The sequence below is a fragment of the Antennarius striatus genome, chromosome 4, assembly GCF_040054535.1.
Source record: "Antennarius striatus isolate MH-2024 chromosome 4, ASM4005453v1, whole genome shotgun sequence".
In the NCBI taxonomy this organism is placed as follows: Eukaryota; Metazoa; Chordata; class Actinopteri; order Lophiiformes; family Antennariidae; genus Antennarius; species Antennarius striatus.
This window is the reverse complement of record NC_090779.1, coordinates 3,417,357-3,426,160: the sequence shown is the minus strand read 5'-3', so window position 1 is coordinate 3,426,160 and position 8,804 is coordinate 3,417,357.

Sequence of the window (8,804 nt, the reverse complement as noted above, 5' to 3'; positions counted from 1 at the left end):
GGTGCACCTGAGTCCACCAGACTAGAAAGAGCTGAGTTTAGGTCAATTGTGTAGTTTTCGACTGATGCTGTCGCTACAGTAAAAGGAGTCAATACCTCAGGTAGAAGCTCACTAAGTTTAGATACCATTTACAAGCCCATATGGCGAGTAGTTACTACATCAGGAGTAATGCTATCTGGACAAATAAAGGCTGCTTTAAAAGTAATAAGAAAATGGTCAGATATTACTGACGTAAGATGAGAGACAGTCACATCAGTAAAATTTATACCACGCGATAGAATCAGATCTAGGGTATTACCACTGGAATGAGTTGCTTCATGTACCCATTGAGTGAAACCTAACGTGTCAAGGAGGGTTAAGAAAGCTTTACACAACGGATCACTAGCGTTATTTAAATGAATGTTAAAATCACCAGTCACTATAACCTCATCAGATTGAGTAATTAGATCCAAAATGAATTCACCAAATTCTTCTAAGAATAAAGAATAGGGACCAGGCAGTCTATATATTACTACAAAATGAAGCCTGTTGTTTACAGCTGTAGGCGATGGTTTTAGAACAAGAGCCTCAAAAGAGATAAAATTAATATCTAGATTAGAAGTCAGGTTCAGAATAGATTTGTAAACTAATGCAACACCTCCCCCCTGTTTATCAGCCCTTGCAGCATGAGCGTATGTAAATTGGTGGTGAAGCTTTATTTAACGGTAAGAAGACATTTGGTTTTAGACATGTTTCACATAAAGCAATCATATCCAGGCCATGCTGAAGAATTAAATCGTTCACAAGCAAGGCCTTAGATGACAATGATCTAATATTTAAAAGGCCAAATTGAAATGTGGTAGTATCACTAACATTATTGATAAACAGTTTAACAGCTGAGGATGTATTAATCTTAATCAAATGCCGCGTCTCAATGAATCTGGGAGGTACTGACCTATAAACACGATGTGATAAAATAACTGGGATACTTTCAGGTATAGAGTCTTGTCTAACCTGATCAGGTGCCTCATTGAACAGTACATTGTCACTGGTGATAGGAACAGAAGTGAGATTCTCATGCTTGATGTACATTTTCAAGTCCCGGGTCCTTTTATTAAAAATCTGAGGGAAGGAGACAGTCTCAGTGTTACTAACTATTCCATCAGTCTGATGGTTCCTAATGTAGATGCCACAACCGCACCAACAACTACCCTAGCAGGTTCTCTAATCACCTGCAGCCCGAGTGCTGTATGGCTAGTGTTAAACACGCTGTAAGGCCCTGTCTATATTCCTGGCCAAAAGAGCTGCGCCTACCCCAGTAGGATGCAGGCCGTCAGCTCTCAGCAGCTCGGGGCGGCCCCAGAAGGAAGGCCAGTTATTATATTATGTTATATTACATCATATTATTATTACATACATTCATTTATTTTCTATACCTGCTTCTTAAATCGTCAAGGGTCACGATTTTATTAAATTATATTATATTGCATTACATTATAATACTATATTATACCAGCAGGAACCCGTGGAAATTCCACAATAAAACAGTATAATAACAGACTCTATACCAAATATATGAAAACAAATATATTGGTATTATAAACCAAGCGCACCAATCACAGAGTTCCAGTGGCGGGCCGTGCATTTCATACCTAGGCCTTCAGTGATGCTATCCTTAGTCAAACTTGCATAAATACATCCCATAATGCTGTGAGCAGCTTTCACCGCTGCCACCAATGTAGCGTTCAGGACTGAGACGTTTATAACTTCTCTCAAATGGGACAAAAGCTGGCGTCAGCCCCATTTCTTTTACTGTCACTTGCACAGAAGAATCCCGCAGCCACACATTTTATAGACGTCACACATCTATGTCACCGAACAAAACCAACTGAAATGACCATCATTTATGACACCACAGCTGGAGAAACAAAATACAGACATACACTAATACACTATATGATGTTGCATGATCTCTATCAGGTATAAAACAGGCTATTTTCCAGCAGGGACACAAGTCTCTTTGTGTATCTCCACTACTATCACACAGCTGCACAAGTGCACCACATTATTTACACACATTGCAGAAGAGCAAGAATTATTTTATTTTTTTAGTATATTTGTCATTTTATTTCATTATAATTTCTAAATGAATGAATAAATTAAATTAAATTACAAGATCTTTAAATATGAAAACTTTGATAAATGAAATGCTTGTACTCACCGAAAGAACTCTTCAAACTGCTTATTTAAACACAAAATCCATTCTCCTTTCTTTCCTCAAGTACAATCCACTAGACAGAACAGGTTAACTGGTTCAAGTTAGATAGAAAAGGTTAGCTATTTCAGGTTAGCTAGCTCAGGTGAGCTAGAACAGGTTAGATAGTTCAGGTTAGCTACAACAGGTTAACTCCTTCAGGGATCTCACCCTCCTCTCACTAGAGCTTCTCTTCAAATGTGCATCCCCATAGCGTCTGCATAGCGCCGCCTTCTCAGAGTGAGTATCCAATCACAGGACACGTACATATCAGGTGAACGTGAGGCCAGCTAGAAGGCCTTAGCGTCAGCAACTCGTGATCTGATTGGCTATCGTATCTCTTCATTCTATGTTCCATTTCACTCACAGTGCAGGGAAACCTGCATTCTAAATTCTGAAGGTCCTAGGCAGATTTCATTCAACCTGGCAACACAAGCTAGCTGAATTCTGATTGGATAAAACCCCTCTAATCTACAAATAGAACACTTACCCAGTGTTGGCCTAGGTCATATTATATCCAAATGTATAGTTATATATTTATACATACAGTATATTTGAATATATTTATTGAAGGAAAATGCATTAAAATATAATTAATTTTCATCATAAATATTATCATGATCTCTGGTTATGTTAGATCAGCAGAGAAGGCCTTGCTGGCCCTCACCGCCCACCACTGCAGAGTTCTCACACCAGCAGGCAGAGCATCCCGGTCTGACCCAGAACTGGCGTCACCGTCTTTTGCGTGGAACATGAATTAATTAATAAAATAAATAAAAAAATATACAAACTTAATGACTCTGAAATAAAGAAACAGACAAACAAATATCCAACTGTCAAGCATGTCTATCAACGTGTCTTTGACGTGGAGCTGTTATACATCAGAAAATAGCGGTATTTAGTGTTAAAATGTGAATTGGAATATTTTAATTGTTGTTCCAGTGAGAATTAAGAACTGATCTGGTTTAGTTTTCAAAACACCTTCAACAATGTTTTCTCTTCACCTGTCTTGTAAGGATGGAGTGTCTGAATAATGTTTGATTTCAATAATAAGTTTGATCCCAGGTATTTTAATACAATTAAAATATGAAAACTAACAATAAATGCTGTTTAAGAGTTTAATTCCCTTTATTTATTCACTTTTTCTAATCACCGGCTGTGATACAACCCTCTCTTTCTCAACTCCAAACCCAGTGAGGGAAATGTGCACACAAAATGTGTCAACAGTTCGGAAACGTGTGTCTACGTGTACAGTTTTGTTCCATTGACTGTAGGTAACAGCCCAAGTGTAGCTAAGAATTTCACTGAACTGATCTGATGAGGTTCTGCCTCAGTAAAAAGTGTGATCACCTATACACTCTTGTTATAAATCATTCTATTCTGTCTTGTCTCCAATATATTGCATAATTATATAGAAAAAAAAAGAATATTTCAGTGGGACCTTAACTTGAAGAATTTTAGCAGTCACTAAAAATGTATATTTTTTAGTTTAACTTTATTTATGTAACAGGATTTTTATGACTGATTGCATTGTCTATAGTGAAGTGCTTTTGACTGTGCTTATGAATTACTGATTTATTTTATAAAGCTATTCAGAAAAAAATACCTGCAATGATCCTAAATGCTTTGTTAGAACGTTGAATCAGTGTTACGTACTCCTACGTGTGTATTTTGTGAGTACTGTGTGTAGGTGTGAATGTGCAGGTGGGTGTATGTGGGAGAGATGGGTGTGGAGTGTCTGTGTCCTGTGTTTTGTTTTCTCTAGGCCCAGAGCACCCAATCCAGCTCCAGTGCCTGCCTGGAGCTGTCCAACAAGGAGCTTTCATTTTACCTGCTGATCACTCCACCTGCAGCCAGTTACCACAACTACCTGAAATTGCATGTCCCGCCCCAAACACACCCGATATATAAGTTCTTTGTTTGCCATTCAGTAGAAGCTACATCTTGAATCTGTCATCTCGAGAAGCTACATCTTGAATCTGTCATCTCTAAGAGCAACATCTTCACTCTATCTCATCTCTCAGGTTTCGTCTATCTCATATCTCATCTCAGCTCTCCTTCTGTCTATCTTGGTTTCATGTTTTGTGTGGTGAGTACTGCCATTTTAGTTTAGTTGTCCTTTGTTAGTTATTTGTATGTTGTTAGTCCATGGCCTAGGGGTAGCTAGACAGAGGCCTCTATACATTACCACACTTAGTATTCCTCTGTCTAGAAACACTAGTTAGGAGGATGTTGTCTTTCTATTGTACTTTTGGTCAGTTTCTGACTGTCTCGGTAGTATAGGTAGGCAGGGTTATTATTTTCTTGTTTAGTTACCTGCATTGTTTAGTTTGTGTTTCTGTTCTAGATTATTTTTGTTAATTTTGACAACATCCATTGCTCTAGACCATGTGACATCATTTTTAAGTGGCAGTCTCACCGGTTTTGTGGTCCAGTCTTGTGTTGAATTATATAAAAACATCCGTTACAACTGAAAAGTCTTGTGTTTGCTCCACTTTATTTCCACTTTCAGCTGCTCGAGTTCCTGTTTGCTTAACATCCGGGTTTTTGGTTTATGTTACTGCCATTTATTCAAATACCATAGTTATATTCGGCAGGGTTGTAACAATCAGACCATTGGCATTTTAAATTAAGTACCATGAAAAGAACCACAGTTTTTAACTTGTTTTCTCATGTACGTATTCTCATGGCGGTAGCTGCAGGGTTTAATCATGCATTTCAGACCCCAGGATTTCAAAATACATCTTGCTTCAAAGCGGTATTGTGATTGTCAGTGTTGGTGTGTTCGTCCGTTTGTCCGTCCGTCAGTCTGTCAGTTAGTCCACCAAATATCTTCACAACCGTTGTAGATAGAAAGATGAAACAAAAGGCAAATTACTTGGCCAGCAAAGGGGATGAAAATGAGATTATGACCTTGACCTTGAGAAAACTACGTCAAGTTCAAATTTCAACTTTTGTACACTCAGGAACCGGATAAGTTAGAAAGACAAGGCACTAGCTTTGATCTTTGACCTATGCAAGTAGGTCAGGGTAACATTGTGAATTCAGGGATGTCGCGGGTGTTGCAGTCTGTGACTGCCTTCTTGTGAATTAGAATTGAAGTGGGGTTTGTGCTTTTTAAATCTGCTAAACTGGCAATTTATGTGACCAGAAAAAAGAAAATTGAAAACGATATAGAACAAGAGGCAGCGACAGTTTTTTGTCGCAACATAAATGTCGTTTGAAAATAGAGTTTGGTTTTTATTGAATAACAAAAGACCTGGACAGTTTTGGGAGCATCTGGTACCACAAAAATATCCTCGGCAATCAGCTCACGTTTAAAATTTTCTGATGTAAAGCCTTGATTTTTTTATTTATGATTTTTGTACTTGAAGCACTTTCATGTCATGTAAAATTGTACAATAATTGAGTGTGGTTAAAGTGTTTTTGTAAAAAAAATTAAAAAAATTCTTCTTCTTCTTCTTGTTATTATTTTTATTATTATTATAGATCTTTTGCTTGAAATAACCTGACTTCTGAAGTTAAACTTTGGTTTTTGTGCTTTTTAAGCACCCATTCTACAGCAGACTTTATTATTTAAAAAGTATAAAACGAAAACAAAAGTAAAGCAGTTTATATATTACTTGGCGAAACTAAATAACAACTGCCGGTAAAAGGTCTCTCTATTGCAGCATACACTACATAACTTATTTATCGTGGAGCTTTTACATCTCATACCAATTTTTAGTGACTAAGTCAAATATGAGTACCTTCGGCTTTCAGCCACTAGATGGCAGCAGCTTCCCTCAACTAAACGGACTCCGGTATGACCTGTGACTAGAGGTAAGCTCTTACACCCGAGCCCGAGTTCGGGCCTGACCCGACACGAAATTCGGGTTGGGTCGGGCTCAAAAAGTCAACAATTACTTTCCGGCCGGGTCGGGTCGGGCTTCAATACCCTCGGGCTCGGTTCGGGTCGGGCCGGGTTAGCCTTTAGTACCGTCGGGCTCGGTTCGGGTCGGGCTGGATTTTTTAAGCCCGATCTTACTTCTACCTGTGACCCGTTTTACTTGGAGAAGATGAATGATTTATTTGACGTGTAGGAATTGATTGATTGATTGGATTCAGAATTATAATGAAATGAATTAATGTTTCAAAATGACATTTTAAATACTATGTTTGGATAGTTTCAAACCAAACCATGTATAGTTTCGGTCCCCGGTGTTAATGCATAGTTTACTGTTTCTTACAAGCAAAATTAAATGAATGGAATCAGCGGAGTTGGTTCTGTGTGCTGTCCTGGAGGACGGTCCCCTAACGGGAGACGGACTGACCTGCAGACGAGGTAAGGCAACCAAAGCGCGCGAGTAGGGAATGGTCAAGTGTCACCCAGACCGGATGACTTCCTCCGACGAATTTCAAAATAAATGTCTTTTCTACGAGGTCCAGCTCACGACTCCGATATCGATTTGTCATTAGTGTCATATTTACGAAACCTATAATTCATGCATCTACTAATTACTATAGTGGTCTGTATATCCTATTATATAAGAGGGGTTCTAGTTATGTTTTGCATCACTAAATACTGTAGAAGCCAGCCAGTTACGTTTAAATGAAATAAATCATTATACAGTATGTATGCCTGTAGCTCACATGTGTCAAACTCAAGGGCCGGGGGCCAAATGGGGCCCGCCTCATCAAATAGTCTAAAAACAAATAGGTCAAAAGTGTGCTTTGAGCAAAACTACATTTCCTACAATGCAATAATTAATCTTATTTTGTTACATTGACAAAAACGTTTTGAACAAAGTTAATGTCCTACCGTGTGTTTGAATTTTTTTTAAAATTCTCTTGGATAATTTTATCCTTGACTTATGGAATTCTGTGGATTTAATAACGTGATAAGTTAAAAGAACTTTTGTTATAACAGAGAAACAAACATTTTTATTTCTGTGCACCTGTAATGTTTGTAACTTTAATAAGTAGTAAATTCAGTTATTTAACATTAAGGAGGAGTTATTTATTTTTACATCATATTGAGTTACATTTAGTTACATTTAGGTTACATCGGGCCCTTTGAGGACAGCCATTATGCTGTGTGGCCCTCGGTGAAAATTAGTTTGACACCCCTGCTCTAGGTGATGCTTGAGTGAAGCAAACACACTCTTAATATTCAGTGGCGATTATTTAAAGCATGTATTTGTATTTGTATATGTATTTTTTCCTCAGTATAGTATTCTACTTTAAATTAAAACCATTAATTGTGTTCAATTAGAACTCAACGCTATTTATGCGCCTAATTCTGAAACCCCATTATGCTTTTATTATGAAGGCTTGAACTCTGTTGTCTCGGCATGTCTGTGTGAGTCTGACAGATCTCATTAAGTAGAGCGGAGCCACAGTGTTGTACTGTATGCACAATTTAGTGCTTTAGTGCCGAGCTGCTTTTAACCGACGAGGGGAAGGAAACACAGAAAGAGACAAATCAAGGAGAGTAATTTATTTCGTGATGACTGACACGGGTTTGAAGAACATGCTGGGGAAGCCAACATGAAGCAAAGATGCAAGAGGTAAGTACCTCAATTTTTTTTCAGGATTAAATCATGAATAATAAGTTTAGAAATAGTTATGCCTGTCACCTTATTGCTGCCATCAACAGGGCTCCAGTCCTCCACAAAAAAAATAAAATAAAAAAAAAATCATTAATGACAACAGAATATACGAGGAAAAAACCCCCCAAAGTAAAATGGGACCACTTTTTGATTTGCATTCAACAAAATGAGACAGTGGGACACCGTGACCCATTCTCGTGGAATTGATCTCACTGTCAACCCTTTAATGACGTGTTTGTAATAATAATAAGCCGCTTTGGCCAATTTTTCTAAATTATTCAGTTGTTATAACCAGGTACACGCCTGAGCCATATATCCAGCCTTGTATTTGCTGTGCTCCGTCTGCTTGTCACTGACTGTCACACCTCGTCATTACAGCCGTCGTCTCTGGTTACTGTGTAGTAAAACAGTCATTAGAGTGGAGCTCATTGTCTGTCTTCAACATTTTCTAGGATGTTCCGTTGCCTTCACGTTTAATTACAATTCATCAGATGCCAGATATCAACTTGTGTGGAAACACTGGAGTAATATTTGAAACATGAAGTCTATTAATGGTTAGTTCATAGTGATTTTTTAAAGTAGGATTTAAAATACACCCAGAAGCACATAACATAATGAATATGTTGAAGTGTCTGGTGGATCACAGGTATTTATGACAGGCAATTTTATGACTTATTTTATACATAGAAAACTATTGGAGACTAAATCATATTGTCTCACACGTCAAAAATGTTTCGAACATTTTTGATACATCATATTCAGATTGCAAGCCAAATGAAAGACAATACACGTAAACATATACTTGCCATTAATATCATTTCACCTTCTGTTTCAGTATAGATTTATAGGTGCTTAAATAGTGAGTGTGCACATGTAATCTTTGTCACGTCATCAAGTGCGTAGGTGGTCAAATGGGGTTTGATATTCTGGATTTCATTTTGTTTTTGTACATTTATCTGTATTTCAAATGAAATTTTTAA